General features: G+C 41.7%; 1 protein-coding gene and 1 long non-coding RNA gene across 5 annotated transcripts in view; both read right to left on the bottom strand.

The window, feature by feature from the left end:
• The window catches only part of eys (eyes shut homolog), a 169,944-nt gene extending 165,500 nt beyond the window's left edge, over window positions 1–4,444 (bottom strand). For 3 of the 4 annotated variants that reach the window (XM_034608952.1, XM_034608951.1, XM_034608949.1), the window contains exons 1-2: window positions 4,279–4,444; window positions 2,920–2,982 (exon numbers count right to left, since the gene is read on the bottom strand). The gene's annotated coding sequence lies outside the window, so the exon portion shown is untranslated. The remainder of the gene's footprint in view (window positions 1–2,919; window positions 2,983–4,278) is intronic. The other variant, XM_034608950.1, reaches the window with a different exon arrangement.
• A 2,108-nt stretch (window positions 4,445–6,552) lies between these two features.
• Window positions 6,553–18,867, bottom strand: part of LOC117775484 — a 33,208-nt gene continuing 20,893 nt past the window's right edge. The window contains exon 4 of the long non-coding RNA XR_004616274.1: window positions 6,553–6,928. This is a non-coding gene — a long non-coding RNA (uncharacterized LOC117775484). The remainder of the gene's footprint in view (window positions 6,929–18,867) is intronic.

Consider the following 18,867-nt stretch of genomic DNA (forward strand, 5'->3'; position numbering starts at 1 on the left):
TAACTTGCCGCCTAATCAGAGACATCACACTCTCTCTTTCTCTTTCTCCGCGGAAGAAGCAAAGTTTGGCTCATTAAGCCGTCAGCGTGACGCACAAACCGTGATGAGGACGGTGGCTAGTGAGTGAGGCGCAATTGCTAGTTAGGGTATAATGGCACTTGTGCAGGAACAAGGACTCACAGGTGTAATTCTGAGGCAAACATTGTTGAGACGAATAGTGCCAGCCTCCTTGTGTATGGTAATTTCTCATTAGGATTTGCTCGATTCAGAACTTCTCACACCCTGACAGCTGCAGCGACTGAAAGCTGCTGGTTACTTTTGCAATGTAACTTTTGTCTGGAAACTGCAGGATGACTTCTTGGAAGGTCGTGTCTTGCTGAATGTTAAATAAAGTGGAATGAAAATATTGATTCAGATCGTAAGCCTCCTACACTGATGGAATCTGATGCTTTTTTTTTTTTTGGTCGTCTCATATTTTCCAGGAACACCAACAAAAGAAAAAGGGGCTTTACAAATCTCTTCACCTCGATGGAGCTGCTAGAATTATTCAATCAAAAGCGAAAATCTAAATCTTCTCTCCAGTTCTCAGTAAAGATGGTGACTCATGGAGGTGGATTAAGCTTTTCGGGCTCGATTTAAACAAACAACCTAAGCACATAAAGCGCATGGTGCATTTAGGGTGGGTCCACTTTTGGGTTCCACTTTTTGCTGGCACATGGTTTAGAATGGTTGCTCTTAGTCTTCTAATTAATCATTGATGCGTCTCTGGCATAACAGGCAATAAACCGATCAGAGTGCCATCTCTCATCCCCTTTAAAAGCCAGGTGCTCTTGCGCTTTGGCAGATCGCTATTATATGGCCGCATTTGGTGGTAAGAGCTTCTCCGCACTTTGCAAATGATCAGACCACCTGTGTGTGTGTGTGTAACAGGCGGAGTGCGCACATGTTGTGCTCCCGCCTCTGTGGGTGCATCTTGATAATGCGCCTTTTAAAATAACAGTGCGATGCTGCGGCACCGACTTCAGACCAGGTTGCAGTGGATCGAAAGAGCAAACGCTTTCCACAACCTCGAGATAACAGTATGCACCTGATAACAGCTCACACGTCCGTGAGCGCTTACGAGTGCATTTACCGTTCAACAACATGGGCGCTGGACAAGAAAATGACAAGTGCGTCACTCTGAGTCCAGCACTTTGCCACCACTTTGAGCAGTGTTGTAAATTGGAGTCCTCGCTCATTTTTCTTAATAGTTTGGTGCGATTTTAGAGCGAGAGTATCATTTGACACAGCACACCAATTCCCTCTAACTCTTGTCCTTTCTCTGTGAAGAATAATAATCTCTTTTGAAGTTACTTCGCCAAGTCTCATTGTAAAACTCAGAAGCTATAAATCAACCGGCACAGAACTCATTTCTCTGTCCACTCACTGTTAAAACTCCGTTTCTGAGCAGGTTAGAGCAGAAAGAGGTTAGATGGCATCATCACCATGTTTCTAAACACACATAACACTAAAAGCCCAAACCACTTCAGCTGCACAAGTGTGTGCTACTGCCTCAGAAACGTCATCGCAATTTGAAGGAGTGAAACATAATAACTCCGACGTCCTGCGGCGTAACTTCAAATCCATAAAACTCTGTTCATTTTTCATTGTTCTATCACCAGCAGGGCGCCACTGAAACTGCACCGAGCCATTGATGTCACCGCGGAGCCACTGGAGGACTGATTAGCCAAACACCAGCCGGCTGCCGGCCACAGCCGCTGTCAGGCAGATCGTTTGTGCTCCCTGGGTGGCTATCTGGATCGTCACTAATCAGTTATAACACTGATGAGCATCCGGGATCGGCACAGCCCCTGAAAGCCAGCCCCCGCATCAATTTGCCTTCTCTATATGCCGTAATTGATGCCGACGGCAAAACCAATTTTTCCTCAAAATTTCAGGATTGTTTTTCCTCGAAATGTGAACATTAATGAACTGGAAAATCACGAAAAGGAAAATCACATCCCTCTGAATTATATTATAATTATTATTATATTATATCCAGAGTAGTACAGTTAACGTGCCTATAACCCAGTACTTTTTTTCTGTGTCTTTGTCCTCTATAACCCCAAGGAACATTTTAAAAGAGATTGCAACTGCACGACGTCTCCGAGATCATTACACCTCTTGGAAAGTGTGAGGACGGGTCGAGTTGGGCCAGAGCCGGCAGCGGCACAGCTTCACCAGCGTGACTTCTCCGCGAGGAGTTTCTCAGTTTGAGTTTGAAGAAATACGTTCATCAGTCACTGGCCTCCATGTAGAAAGAGTCTATAGAGTTTCCTGTGTATTTGGTGCTGTGGAGGAGAAGCTCAATAAGGCAAGTCTGTGTTTGGAGCACTTCTGCAGTGCTTAGGGGAATTGGGGTATATACACTGTATTCTTTCAGCCTGCATAAAGGAAACACAGCAGGCCTCAGAGGCGGCGTGGTCACATAACCACGATCCAACAGCCGACCAGAAAATTGCTTTATGATTTTCTCCCCGTGTGAGTCCAGCTCACTTCAATCAGGCAAAAACACCTTGTCAAAAATCTCCTAAAGCATCCCCTGGAAAGCTCTAATGCCCTTATTCTGAAAATAATCAGTCCGTTGTTTGTCAAGAAGTTCTTTTCGCAGTTAAACAAAGTGAGACTGAGCAAAAAGCAAATCAACAAGAGGCACTTAACTTCTGAATCGGATAATTTGAGGTGAGTATTGAGGTACATAATCACGATTATACCCCAAAAATATTTCAACATGGCTGTATTGTTGAAAGACATAAAATCCACCCCCCATATACCAGACGCAAAAGTACATGGGAAATGTCGCACCTATAAGGGTTATTGTACATCACAGGCATTTGTTCATGTCGTGGAGTAAAACAGAAAACAGTCTCCGCTGATTACCTCTGCCAAGGAGGTTAAATTTCCAGTCCCATGTGTCTGTTCGTCCGTTATTTCAGAGGATATCTAAAAAAAAAAAAAACTGTTATCAGATTTCAATTACATTTGGTGGAGGGTTTGGCCCTCAGCCAAGGAACAAGTGATTAGTTTTTAGAGCCAACCTCGATCCAGATCCCAGAGTTTCTTTGAGAAGAATCTAACACAGAGAGATGGAGCATTTCTGAACAATTTTCACCTCTACAGCAACACTTCTACTTCTATAGAAAAAGTGACACGGGTGTTCTTAGCTATATCATTGGATGAAGATTTCGATCGCTTTAATCTCCACAGACCTAAAGCCGATAGCGCCACACTTTCTATTCTCAAAACTGTGAAAACACAAAAGAATCGAGGACTATGTGACCTTGTGGAAGACATTTGCTTTGTGTGTTGAACAGTACAGTACATCCGTCAACCTACATGTACATGAATAAGTCTCTTTTTCATGCGTTTCATGTGTTTGTGCACGTAGTTTCTCTGTAGAGCCCAATTAGATATGGACATATCGGTACAAAAATTGATTTCCTCTGCCCAGGATAAGGTTGTTTTCACCCCTGACTGTTTGTTGGTTCGTAAGCAATATTACGCAAAACTATACTAAACGGGTTACCGCAAGAGTTGGTGGAAAGATATTGTATATGGGTCAGGGAAGAAATCCATTAAATCCATAAAATGAAGGTGCAGATCTCTTGGGCATTTTCCAGTTTTTCTCAGGGAATAATTCATGGATCTTGAAGAAAAACACATCAGACATATTGAGTGTGTGACATTGGGTTGAATTGAAGGGGTCTGTTGGGCCTCGGAGAAGGGGAGTATTGACTTCCATTCCAGTTGATGTCATTTCATGTGTGTAGATGCTGGGTGCTTAATGAGGCCAGTCAGGCCCTTATATCTTCCATACCATCTTCCTGTGTGTCTGTATTGTGACTCGTTGGTGATTGTATGCTATATTTCAAGCCTGCTGTACTTAATGTGGGTGTGAAACGTCTGTTCTTTCAGCCTCTAAAAAGGTGTGAGCAGGTTCAGCGACAGTGCAGGAGTCCACCTGCTGTGGGCCTGAGTGAGGGTGAACCTCAGTGACAGACACACAGTGGACTGAACACCTCTCTCTCTCTCACTCTGCATTAACCAGCAGCTTAGCGCTACATTCAGCCGTCTTCTGCCCCCCCACACCGCACAAGGCCCCGGATTTACTAAATGGACGCGTAATCTGACTAGTGAGGGCGCACACATGGCCCATCTGCTGCGCAAAGCGCGGCTACAACTGCTAAGTGTCAGGACGAGCCCACGTCGTGCGTGTGTGCGGGTCAGGTGCATGCTCACCATAAAGCTGTACAGGTGATCCGCTCTAGCACCGCGACGCGTAATGGTGCGTTTGGAGTGGAGATGCGTCCCTCACGCTGCCCGGGGAGTGTGACAGCTGAGCCGTGTGCGCGCACACACGGGAGGAGACGTGATGCTAAGGAAGTGTGATCAGGGGGCTGGAGGCGTGCCCGCCCGCAGAGGAGAGGACCCTGTGGGGCAGGGCAGGGCGGGGATAGTGCCTGCCTGATTGATTATTTAATTAGCCTTAACTAAATATTCATTAGCCCAGCAGAGTCATTATCCCGTGTAAACAACGAGAGCTCTCTCTCAGTAAATGAAAATGATTTTATGGAGGCTACCTGTGGGCTGAAGAGAATTAAAAACTAAATTGACTGGACTGTCTAATCACCATAATTGGACCATAGCAGATCCTGATTTGGGAGAACAAAAATAAATGATTTAAAAGTAAGACTCCAAATTTGTGCAGTGAATGGAAGCTATTTGATGCATTGCCTATGAAGTACATTACTGTAATACTTTGTGTTACGTAAGAAAACACGGCCCCTTTGACCCTGCCTGACCTTGCTGAACGTAACACTTTGTCATGCATGAGCCGTTTCAATGACTTACACTTTGATCACCGATGCAGGCATTCTGAAACTTGAGCCTTGCACTGGATTAAAGGAAAGTTCAACATGCTCAGAAGCTGCCTTCATTTGATTTATTGATGAACATTAGATGAGGGGATTAATGTGGCGCACATGTCTGAACCAGGGCTGGATGTGAAGATGGGCGTCTTGACTGCTCCCCTAAAGTGAAGTCAAGGTGCCTCAATCCCCACCTGGTGGCTGACTGCAGTATAAATCATTAATCCCTCCTCCTCCATTTTCATGTATGGGACATGGGTACTACTCACCACTACGCCGATGGAGGGGTGGATGAAGTGTTTGAGTCCTCTAAACTAAAGTTTTCACGGGTAAACAGCGTTGCAGCCGAATCCAATACAATTGAAGCAAGTGGGGATCGATTCTTCAAATGTAAAAAAAAACTACAGAATAAAAACATAACATGCCACCAAGTGTCTGTACGCCCCAAAATTCAAATTCCACTCTGAACAGCGCCATTTACATTGTGTTTTTAGCCTCAATATCCGCTGTTATCCTCCTCTGGAACCACGTTCAAGGTCACACGCACACACCCGAAACATCGCACACAAACTCTTGCCCGAGGGTAAGCGCGGGGCGCATGGCGGAATAAGCACTTGGATGACACCACAGGAGCAGTATGGAGGCATTTAATGTCTTTTTTCTGTTGTTTTTTAACTTTTGAAGAAGTGGTGCCCAGTTACTTCAAACGTATTGTATTTGGCTGCAACATTGTTTACCCCCGAAACTCCAGAAGTGTTATGTGGACTCAGACACTTCACCCACCCCTCCATCGGCACAGTGGGGGGGCAGATCATGAGATCATTTTCTTTTTTCGGTGAACTATCCCTTTAAAAAGTCAAAGTACGGGTCAAATTATTTTTCATAAAGATGATATCTGTCTTTTAAGGTTGTTGTCATCACACTGACATACAGTATGTTAAAGTGTGTTTTGTTTGTTTGTAATTTGATGCTATAAAAACACTAAGCCAAACATAATGATAGACAGCTGGCACCGAATCGTGATTGGTCGAGCTTGTGCATCGGCGGGACCTGCTACTGTGGCTACATCCCTTGATCGCTACCGAACAGGCTTCAAGTTCGCAGGATGCCTCGTATCTGCGATATTTTGGCTTCATCTCTGGATAGTGGGAGGAAGCGGAGACTGGTTGTTCCTCTAAATATACAATCTAGGTCTGGATGGTGAAACCACAGTCAGCAGATGGTTTGCGTAGGTTTGGCATGATAAAGATTTGGCGACAGAGAGGAAAAGAGCAAGTCTGTTCAAAAGCCTACTGACACTTTGTGAAGCTCACTTGACACGCTCTATCTCACTTGTATAATCTTTGGGAAAATCAAACAAAAATGACTGTGCAAATATTGGCAAGAAAGCTGAAAGGCATATTTCCAAAGATTTTGAACTTATACTTTATAATTGCCCTCTGAACCAAGTTTGGCACCAATTCACAGTTGATTTCTTCCTCTTTCCACACACACACACACACACACACACACACACACACACACACACACACACACACACACACACACACACACACACACACACACACACACACACACACACACACACACACACAATATATATATAACATTTGTACAGGACAATGTTTTTACTCCTTGTGTGTTATTGTTTTTGCAGTGACCCACTGTACAGCTTCATTCACACCAGGGAGCTCCACTGCCATCAGTCCTGCAGGCTGCACCAGTGGTTACAGAGACACAGTGTAAGTAAGGGGTCAAGTGCCTTGCTCCAAAGCAATCCGGCAGCAGTTGCAGAGGGAGAGGAGATGGTTGGCCATTTACATTCGCAGACCAGATTCTCTCCGGCCGGCTGGTGAGCCAACCTGACGATGGTGCATTCATAAGCCTGGTGGTGGACCGCTACCACCGTCCGTTCAGGAACGCTACCAGTGTCCCTGACAGAGTCGGTCAGGGGAACATCTTCCATCTTAATTTGCAGTCGCATCAAGGGTTCACTGACATCATCCATGAAGACGAAACAGCTGTAGAGAACTGGAAATGTGAAGTGGAAAAAGGGCAATTACAAGAGATTTTGCATTTTTATAATAAAAAAAAAAAGAAAATCAACAACACATAAGCACACATAATTAGTCGAATTTGTTTTATTAATAATCCCAAATAATCAGGGTTTAAAAACCCACCTGAATTCTGTTTTAAACATTTTCCCATCTCATTCACCACAACAAAACGGATTTTTATGGGCTCATGTCTGAATCACTGACATGATTCCCTGACCCACTTTTAAGCCTCACCAGTTGAGAAACACACAGCGAGATGACAGATGTTTTTCTAAAGGTCACTGGCTTCTGTTACACCTTACTTCTTTTTTATTTTATTTTTTGTTCACAGTAGGATTCACAACACATTTCATTTTTTTACCAGTTAACTTTCCTCCGTGGTTTATGCTCTATATACTGAGTCTTCCCACAATAAGCTCCCTGTCGACAAGAAGCTCCGCAAATAAAGGTCCTGCCCGTAGTCAGTTTCAAGTAATTTCTGGATCAATTTTAAGATGACTGCTTATCAAAATACATCAGAATGAAGCACCTGCCTGACCTTAAGACTTGACATATTCTATCTCCCATGCTTATCCCGGTGAAAGACATTTAAGCTCTCGAATTTGGTTTGCTTCCCCACTGTGACTAGATTAACGAGCTGCCCTTTTGCTTGTAGCGTCGGCCATATTTCCTGCAGCTTTAGGTATCTTCATTAGATGTAGAAATATTGACCTTCTGCGCTTTTTATGAGAATATATATCGGAGAAAAGCAAGCATTTATCTATATAGCACTGCAAACTATCCCCATCATTCCATATCTCTCCTGCGCGGTACCAAGGCCACGGCCGGTATACTTTGTAGTACACTTTGAGGTCTTATGTGAGGAGTTTGTTTTACCTCTGATCCCCACTCTTTCTATCAGCACTCCCACAGGAATATAACAAATATAGAATATATATAACGATAAATGCCCTTTTCATACAAACAATGCAGTAAAGGTAAGCAATAAAAAGCAATGCAACCCAGCTCCATCCAGGCACAAAGCGAGACAGTACTAACTGGAACTGAGGTAATGCTATAGCAATTCTCATAAATAAATATATAAATGTATAATAAAAAAAGATGTAAAATACTAAACAAGAAGTGGAAAAATAAAGATAAAATAAAAATAAACTTAAAGAGTAAAACCTGTATAAAATTGTGGGTATTAAATAAAAAAGTAAGTTAATAATTGGATAAATAGTGAAATTTCATGGAAAGCCTCACTAAAGAGGTCAATCTCCAGTTTACCTTGATTATGAAGCCAATGAAGTGTGTAAATGTGAAAGATGTGAAAAAATAATAAAGCCATGAGCACAGTGTGACTACATTAGTCACTCTGCATTACCGCTCTCTTTAAAAATCTAATGGAAGAAGAAATTAAAGAACAATTAGTGACACATACGCTGACAATATTCTAATATTTTGTCATCTACACCGAGAAAATAGGTTTTATCGTAAAGCCAGAAAATGTGTGCATGCGGTGCTAAACAACCGAAGGACTGCGGTGGAATTTATTTCACTCAAATTGACTTAAAGTGTTGGAAACTATTAACTCATGACATTTTAATTGCATCGAACGACAGCCGACAAAAATTGAGAAGCAGTCATTTCTGGTACTTTCTTACGCCTCGCTGTGGGTTGGGGAGTGTGCAGGCCTGAACTGCTTCACTACAGTGTGTGCTGACTCAGCGACTTGTTAATCAAGCGCACTCTTATGCACACACAGTCAGCTGCACGGAGCCCGCTGAGAAATCCTCACATCCCTGTTGAATATACAGTAGATATAATTAGATTGTTGCACAGGATCTTGCCGGCAGAACTATGAACACTGGTGCACGGTGTATGTTCAGTGTGCAGGCTACAACAAAAGCGCTGGAGTGTAAAGAACATAAATCTGACAATCTGGGGGTCTCACATGTATTCCTATGTTTGTTATGCAAGTGGCTGAAAATGTTTTTCAATTTATTTACATGCGTCAGACGATATTTTCTCTGGAGATGTTTTCAGCCGTTAACTCTAACAAGCGGTGGGACTGGAGAAACATACACTGGCTGTCGACATTTTCAGAACTTCCAACTCTGAATGTCAAATATGAAAACAGGGCCGGAAAAGTGAAAATAATGAATACAGCCAGGCATTGCTAAAATGTCACAGGAAAACACCCATGAATTAATTACTGATTCAGAGGCCAAATGCCATGTCTTAATTGTCAAAAAAAGCAACTTAAATGTTTAAAGCGACTAAATATATTATTATATATTCCATAAGATTTTCCTGAGAGAAGTAAAGAATAACATTTAGACGTTGCTGCACTCATTCCGCTGCGTGCAGCAGTGCTCTGGGGTAAACGCTGCTGTACTGCATGTGGCGTACACCCATTTAACGCTTCTGCAATATATTATCCTGCAGTTCCCCCCAAACTGACCTACAAAGAGCATATTCCCATCAGGTTTGGGGGACGGAAACATGTAGAAAATGAGTAATTGTTGCAAATAGGGGGGGAATGGGTTTATGTTTACACAGTTCAAAAATCCTAATGGCAACACAGCAAACACATATAATCACAGAGATGGGAAAGGTTGCCTTGAGCGTCACTTGGGTTTGTAAATAGGACAAGACCTCTGTGCACTGCATCCTATATAACTGGATGATATCCATAATAAACGGCAATTGCGTCAGAATTGTCGCCCGTGTATAATAATCTTTGCACATTTCAGATTTTCCACATCCCTTTAATGGTAATCCATCACAGTTGTATTTGGAAACATGAAAGTGATCACAGATTGTGCTGTGCTGCTTGACTGATTACTCTGGGCTGAGTTGATAGAGTAGGGAGGGCGCTCGAAACAAGGACACTGCCATCTCTCTTTCTTTACCCCCGGGATTTAAATATTAAACATAAAGGATGGCAGATTATTATCCCTGTCACCTTGCCTTAAGCAATGATATTCTGTTTCAACGGTACCTGCTGTGTCACATATTAGTGCCATTTCAGGTGCTCCGGATGCTGGAATGTTTATGAGACGAGTGAATTAAGGGACAAAACATATCTCCATGGAGAAAGGGTTTCTCCGGTCACATAATCACTGGTTACAGTTTGAGGTATGTCTTAGTTGAGTGTGTTTAAATTAATACAATATTCAACAAGGAATATTGCATCTTTCATGCAGCTTAAAGACATTTTGCAGTATGGCTGGACAATATGAAAAAAATTCATAGATTATGTCAAGATCAAGACAAAAAGTTTGATTATTCACTATCTATAAATGTCATGACTGTCACCTTATTATTTCCTTTAAGTTTAAAGATTGATTTTTGCCCTCGAGTGAAGGTTGTGGTTTTAAACGTTTCTTTATGAGCAGAGAATGATTAGAAAAACAAAAAAACATTTTACAAATCTGAGGTGGCACATAAAAAACGAATGTGTTATTTCTCGTCGAGTGCTTGCGCAATGCATAAGTAAATATTTCTAGTGTTAGGGTTATTGTGAGGATTATTGTTATTGTTTCATTGCCCAGCCCCATTCTACAGTGAAAATATGTTGGGGCCCATTATTTGTATCTCTAGTGCTGTCAGTCCTTGCTTCTTTTAAATTGTTTCTTGATGTCGTGTTACATTTAGACAGGCCAATGCAGACAATACAGCAATATGATAGACTCAAGACTTAATACACCAGAGGCTCCAAGCTATGGAAGGTACAGTATGTATAACAACAAAGAAATAAAGCACCTTCTTAGCACTGATGCCAAACCTCCTTTTGTCAGCCAACATTAAATATGAACACCACATTTCTGCCGTGTAATTAAGGCCTTCAACTGAAGTCTGTAAAAAAGCATTTGTCTGCCTTCTGTTTGATTTTAAAGGTTTTCATCTGACGGAGGGAAATCAAGCCGTTGAAACACTATAACAAATGATGTTTCTGACTAACCACAGCTCCGCCACAGGAGCCTGGAGAAGGTGACAATAGAATCAATGCTCTGAAGTCAATCTACTAAGAGCCAGCAAAACTTGCTAGTGAGCACTGGGAATACAGAGCAAATATCGTGGTCTGCACAGTGTGGGGAAGTTTACAGCATTTACACAAATCTGGATTCTGCACAGTTCTACAGAATCAGTCTGTCAGACAAGCTGCAGATGAACAGCATCGAGCATTTCATCTTTAAAAGCAACATTTCCTCCACATCTTAACTCTTGCAATTTTTTTTGGGGCACATCATCGAAGTACATTTCCACCAGGAAGAGCTCAAACCATCTTATTTTTAACAGCCCGTTGCCATGACAACATTATCAAAATCCTGCTGCTGCCATCGTTCTGCATTACAGCAGAGACACACCAGGGCTTATTTAATCCACTCAGCGTTTACATTCAACATATTTCTTTATACCGAATAACGAATATTTACAGCGACGCACAATATTGTCAAGCTCACAGCTGCACTCAGGGAGAATGAAATGTTTCCTCCGAGTTGTTTTTTTTATGTGTTTGAGACCAGAAGTGTACCCGTAAAGCAGCTTTGAGTCTAGAGCTGTTTTTAAAAAGAAAAAAACTGGGTTATCTTAAGTTCCACAATAGGATAGGGGGAGATATAGTTAGATACTCCACTGCTCTGACTGTAAATAGACTAAGATATGTAATGTTCTTAACCACTTCAGCAAAAACTTGTTTTCACAAACTTTATTCAGCGAGCCGGCTGATTTTATGCTAGTTTAAGGGAAGCCACGGCGTCAGAGGCATCATATTAGAAGTATCAAACTTTGTTGTGTCCTAAGAGAGCTATGTGAAATCCTCAAAGCTGGCAAAAATAAAAAATCATCACAGAAAGCACTAGACGTATGAGTTACTGAGCTCTGCACTCACATGAAAGCCTCCGTCCATGCTGAGGAAATCAGTGAAGTAAAAATGTCACTACCTGTCTATACTGGTGTGTTGGTTGGCAGCATCCTCAAAGTCTCTCCACAGCTTCATCCACCCAGTCGTTTGGATCCAAGCTTCATGACACACACACACAGAGAAGATACTGTACCCTAGTTTCCTTGACACACTGTCTTATCTGACAAGACCTACCCAGGAATGAGAGTACACTGCAGGAAGAAGCCTATGAGTAAAAGGAAATAAAAACAATATAAATAATAAAAAGATGAGCAGTGGCTGGAGTGTAATTTATCATGAATGCGGGATGGAAAATAAGCCCATTGCTCCACTGCCATCCATTGTGAACTCAAGTTATCTAGATACACCTTTAGCTTCTCATTTTGCAATTAAAATAAATTTCCTTGAGTCTTTTTTACGTAATTTTCTGGTTTATAATTGTACAAAATAATTAAATACATACCTTACTATTGCTTATGAGCTTCTTCTACTTTTAATTCCAATGACAAATCTGAGCAAAACAACTTTATTTTGGCTTCTTTTTTCCCCATGTTGGCAGCAGCTTTAGCTTTGCAGCTAAAACATTTCTGTAATGAAATTCAATGCAACAAAAAGAGACATGCCAGCAGTCACCCATAACCCTGAACCTGCTCTGGGACTGAATTTACATTGGAACAGTAGCTTTATCCTCTGTTGCTTTAGGGGCAGTTCCCCCTGCCTCCCTTGCTCTGACACATTTCCCTCTGCATTGCACTCTAACTCATACAAGCAAGCCCAGAATTGATTTGCCTGCCAAAATACCACAAAATGTGTAGTCATTCATAACCTGCACATTGTTATCATAGGATGCATTTTTCCCCCCTTTTTTTCTTGATGTTGGTCATGCCAACATTGTTTTTTCAACTTTAATGAGTAATATTTTGCTGTACGTGATGCTCTGAAGATATTTATTCAGCTGTGGAGTCGTTCAGGTATGCACAACTGACCATTTCATGGCCATCTGAAGAGAACTTGAATGGGGCTGGAGATTTGGGAGGAAGAACATGTGCTTACGCAGCTTACGCACCTGAGGTCGGTTATAAGAGTCCACTCAAGGTGAGAAACGGGGGAACGTAGTGAGACTCTGTTGCCATGTTATTGGTTGATGATTATATGAAAACGACACTTCACACCTACCTTTGTTTGGTCCAGACCTTTGGGTGAAAGGTGTCTCTCATGCTCGGATCATAGTCCAAACCAAAAGACATGATCTCAGTCCGGAAAAAGCTGAACCATGGTTCAGTTGCAGTGTGAAAACACTTTTTGGGATAGTTCAGACTTTCGGACTGATTGCAGGAAGTTGAGACAGCATTATACAATAGTAGTAGATTGCTTGCTCGAATGCTTGCAGTCTTCACCTCCGACGATAGAATGCTTGAACGACACAGATGTTCATTTCGCGCATTCAAACTAGTGTTGAAAACTGCGCTGGAGGTTGGTGATACTGGTACGTATAACAATGATATTACAGTGGCAACAAAATTAACTGCGGCAACGAAATGAACCGCGGCAACGAAATGAACCACTTCATTCATTTTCTCCAATCAAACAGAAAAATCAATACCCAAACCACTTTAAAACAATCAATGTCAAGCATAGGCAGAGGCTCATGTAGGCGATGACGACAGGATGTACGCTTGTGATATAGATTCTTGAGTGCGCTCCCTATATTACAATGTAAAACCAAATGAAATGTAAACAATATTAACAAAGACGTCAACATTGATTTAGACCTTGGTCGAGACTTTGAAGTGTGAAAAGGCCCTTGGGCTGTATGGATTGTAAACATTAGATTGAGAGGGTTTTCAGATTGGTGTTTGAAGAATTGTTAGGTTCTGTCAGTGATTTAAAACGCAAATATAACAATTAATGTTTTTGTACAGTTGATGAAACCTTTGCTTCAAGAGAGCCAACGGTTATCAATTAAAATCTTCAGCATTTCACCCCCGAGTTGTTGTCAAACTCGGAATACGGAAAATACAACCATGGTACATGAAAAATCATTATCTGCAATGTTAGCTGCTTTTGTCTTGAAACGCAGACCTGCACAGAAATCCCACTTTCTGCACTGAACTTGTCCATAACATCTCTCCTCAGATGTATTGAACAAAACTAAATGAAGTCCACCTTTGAAGTGTTATATATATTTAATGCCACCCATAAGCAATTATCCCTGACACATTTATCCTGACCTGCACATCTAATATACCAATTCATGTTCAGATTCCCTCATGAATATTAATTCACGTAACCCATTAGTGTAGAGCTTTCAGATAGCCTTGAGTTGATGATCTCTCTCTCTCTCTCTCTCTCTCTCTCTCTCTCTCTCTCTCTCTCATGAAATAGATTTTCTTTCCTGCCTTTCTATTAAAAGAGAGAGAGACAGAAAAAAAACAATAATTGAAGCCAAGTTGTAGCCGTAGGATCGGGGGAGAAGGATCAAGCACATCCTCCTTTTGACCTAGATATCAGTCGACCTGGCCTCCCTCCAACTGAATCATTACATCTGTGGTGTGATCCGAACCAAACGCCACCACTGTCCATTACCCACAGGTGTCTTCAAGTCGCTTGTGAGACTTCGCTCAGTCTGGCTGTAATTCCCTTGATATATTATGGGATGGTAATTGGATAGGGAGTAGCCATGACTCAGAGTGGCCGGTACATGAATCAAGTTGGACAGAGCATATCTTTGAACCCGATGACACCTGAGAGGTCGGCGCTCTTGGAGTCCGTAAGCATGGTTTTTCTTTTTGACGGGCAAGCATGGCACTAAAATTTTACAGTGTTGCTATCATAACAGCTGCTTTGATTTTCTGTGCAGCAATCTCACTCTACTGTTGGGTCGGGAAATAACCCCTGTTCCCAAAATGTGTTCACAATTAAAGAGGGACAGAGAGAAAGAGAGAGGGAGAGAGGGGTCAAACATTTACTGATATTTAGAAAGGAAAGTCATTGTTTTCATACTTGACTCCAAAGGCTGCTGTTTGTTAATCAGTAATCTTGAGGTGTAACTTTTATTACGTTTTTATTACAGAGCTAGACTCGGCTGTTGGCTTTAGCTTCATATCATAGGTAGGATCGGTAAATTGTCTCTGAAACACTTTATATATATATTTTTTGAAATCCTCTTCACATCCTGATAGCAATCAATAAAGAAAGTCATCTGACAAAAAAAAAGAAAAAAGGCCGGTGTCTGTGACCCTTAATAAAACACGACCGACCTGATGAAAAGACGATTGGCTTGAAGTTAGCGAGCGAGTCACAGAAAAGTCGTCTCCTGGCAGTTGTCAGGCAGTTTGCGTTCATGTGATTTGGGGGCGTAGCTTTGACAGTAGTACAGATAGGAGGGGGTGGGATGCAGGGGGGATGGCAGCATTGACAAGTTATCAGAGGTTTATTTGGGATCATTTTGGTTTAAAGGGGATGGTAAATCCCTCTATAAATTACCTACTGGTCCTAATGTTCTCCTTAGGACCCTGGAGAAGCGAGACCCTCTTTAACTTATTGCTTATGAACATGTTTAAAGGACACACTGTGAGTACAAGTATGCTATAAATCTGTCCACATGACCCTACTTGTAATTGAGCTGTACAGTAACTAGGATTTCGTATTTTGTAGTTTGTATACGTTGTTCATTCACAGAAATAACCTTGTGAAAAACTGTATCTGAGATGCACTGCATAGTCCCCGGCTGTATCTGGTTTCTAGCCTATGGTTATTCAACCAGGTGCTTGGACTGGATCAATTGTGCCTTTGTGCGGCATGAGAGGCCGTCCACCTTGGAGGTTCCCTTAGTCAGCAGACTTTGTGCCTTAGATGTAATATCCTGTTTCTATACTGAGCACTGCAGGTTATTTGTTATATTTCCCCTGGCACTTCATACAATATGTTGTTCAGATGAAGCTGCTGTCTGTGCGGCAAAAGAACGGTTTGCTTACTTTGAATACCCTGGCAAAATATTGCATGAAATTAAAGGCCAGTGGTTCAGGGATTATGATGATATATCTTTATTTGTATGCATAATGAGTGTTAAATGCTCTTTCTAATTCGTCTTAACCTTGTGCAGCACTGGGGGTGTTGTGGGTCTTCTATACATCACTGTGCATGGAATATTTCTGTCTTTATATAACCAATGAGCATCCAAGGCAAGCATGATAAAAGAAAATAAATGTATACCCTTCTCCTGTACGGCCGGTAATTTCTACTATAATGTGCAAGGTAGTGCAATTCCCAGAAGACGTACATCATCAAAGGCACGAGCCAACTGTGCATCTGAAAAGTGAATTATTCAATGCGTGTTGTGATTTCCATATGCAGCACAATATGCATAATGCTATCAATAGTAATATCAATAACATGGTTCAACTAGTTTGTATGCCCTTGGGGCTTAATACTGTTAATCAAGAGCCATGCATCTCAATGTCAATATCGTACCCCACTCAGTAACCAGTCCAGAGCTGTGGGGATAGAACACATTATGACATTGTAATGTTTTTTGAAATGCCATCATTTTGACCCATTTACCCATCAGACCTTATTTGCACAGACAGCCACATTCTCTGCATCTGTGCTCGGAGGGGGAGATTTATCCCGCTCATTGCATAATCACTCCTTTCCCTCTGCCTCGCTATACTTAGCAAAGCAGCCTGACATGCCTCACCAGCGAGGCCCACAGACACCTCCATCCTCGTGGTTTTCCAAGGACTTTACGCTTTGATGTGCGCAGACCTGGCATTGTGAACGTCGGGAAGGTGTGCCTCGCATGCAAATCCAAACAGACGCAATTATTTGCACGGGAAAAGCAAGAGCGTTACTCAGGATCCTTTGTCCATGTTGCCCGTGTTGAAGGTTACTTTCTGAATCTGGCTGTGTTCCGGATGCGCTTGTGTTTTCATTAACTGCAATAAAATCATGTTTTCAACAGATTGTGTTCTCCACCCTACACAGTTTTGTTTACCATCATATGTATTCTCTTGCCGTTACTTTTAGGCTGTTCCCTTGGCAAAACACTGTCTGGCGGATTAATGGATGGGTATTTATACAGTAAATGATTAAAATCACATTTTGTTTTATATGATGCCAGAATATCATACATACATCTATGTTGGATACAAAGGAATTATAATTAGAATCAATTGTTATGAAATATAAATGTATGGCATTAGAGCTGACTGGAATACAGTCAAAAATCTTTCATTGGGGAGGACTAATTATTTCAGTTTTATATTACAAATGCCTTATTTGTGCATCAATGTATAAATATTTGTATTATATATCTACAAATATGACACTTCTCTTTACAGAGCTACTGTATAAAGACTGCCAGGGCACGGATTGCTCCCCAGCACACCACCAGAAACATGTAACACATGCATGCAAAATTAATTCAGCCACTTTATTCCCACTAAATTGCAGATTGTAGCAATAATGATATCATGTACTGTAACATTCCACAAGCTGCGGGCAGAGTTTCCTGACAACCTCGTAACTCAGAGGCTGAATAATAATCATCATGCTCTGTCTCAAACCAAAACCAAAGTGTCAAAACACATCACAGATAGACAAATACCCTGTGGCAGCATTATTATTTATTTAATAATTCATTTTGCATGCTATCTGCAGAATTTTTTCAAATAATTACATATGAATTCTAGACATAATAATTGTTATCAAAGCAAATTAACTCACAACAGATCAAGTATAATGAAAGGGCGCTTGAATAATAAAAGACCAAATTGATGGAGCATCAAAAATTTAGATTTAATATAATTGTTCTGTTTAGTAATTATCTTCAGTGAACGTTCTTCTTATGTACCCTTTGAATTGAAAAATATTCTTTTCAATGCAAGTCCTGCGATTGTGCACTTAATCCCTCTCGAAAAACCACTTCTCGAAAAAAAGCTGCGGATCAATCGACAATTGCTTTAAATTAGGTATGAATGGACTGGGAGCAATTGAGCGAGCACAATCATGTGTTGCAGTGAGCTGGCATCGCTCCAACAGAAGACTTGCAAACACACTGGTGAGCTGGCTTTGTCAATTACGGATGCAGCAACAATGCCGGCGCCTTGACGTGCATCCCAAGTACCCCTCTCGGACTACTCAGGTTTAACTTTATGCACAATCTGTCTTGGCTGGACTCCGGCAGGTGGAGTGGGAGGTCGGGGAGGTACTGTCAGAGATAAGTTCTCAATGGGATACACAGTTTTCGTGTAAAGTAATTTATAGCGCCCCTGAAAGCTGAGAAATGCTCCCCTGAACCATCACATTCTCTGCACTTTTTTTCCCCTGGCAATAATGTTAGCAATCGTTATGGTGTACCAACAACAGTGCTGTTAAAGTCTGACCCTGAATTAGAGCCCCTTTAGCGAGGGAAGTTCAAGTGTTATCTGGAAGTCACAAGGTGGGGAAAGGTTCATGGAATTGCGTCTTAATATTATCTTTGTTGGTTACGAGACAGATTGGCGAGGCGGGGGTCCTCCTCAGTAGATGCTAGCTTTAGGAAACGTGCACTCAACTAAGCCTGTACCAGCTTTCAAAGGTTGAGCTGCAGGTAGCCTTTGCAACCTGGTACCCAACCTTTACATCCAATCAAACCGCTGCCTTACATTTAAGCTTTTAAAGGTCAAGCTGTGTGCAAGAGAAAGGCTGCTGGCTGTAAAATTGGCACCATGATTAAGATGATTGATTATAGTGAAAATGTTATTGACATCACCTTTAATAATGTTGCTTATTTAGCTAAATGCACTACACCGGAGCACATTACTTATTGCAAAGAGGAAGCTCGTCTCCGTTTTGTCAGGGCCAAGTTCTAATGGCTGTTTCGCTCCTGTCAGATCACAGTGATTCAACCATGAGGGTGCGTTTTGAAAGCATTTGAACCCTCCACGCCGATGACAGAATGAGCACTCAGACACAGCCACCATCTTATGAAATGCACAGACTGCCTACTCCCACTCGCTCTGCAGAAAAT

The sequence above is a fragment of the Hippoglossus hippoglossus genome, chromosome 15 (genome assembly GCF_009819705.1).
Source record: "Hippoglossus hippoglossus isolate fHipHip1 chromosome 15, fHipHip1.pri, whole genome shotgun sequence".
NCBI classification, from domain to species: Eukaryota; Metazoa; Chordata; class Actinopteri; order Pleuronectiformes; family Pleuronectidae; genus Hippoglossus; species Hippoglossus hippoglossus.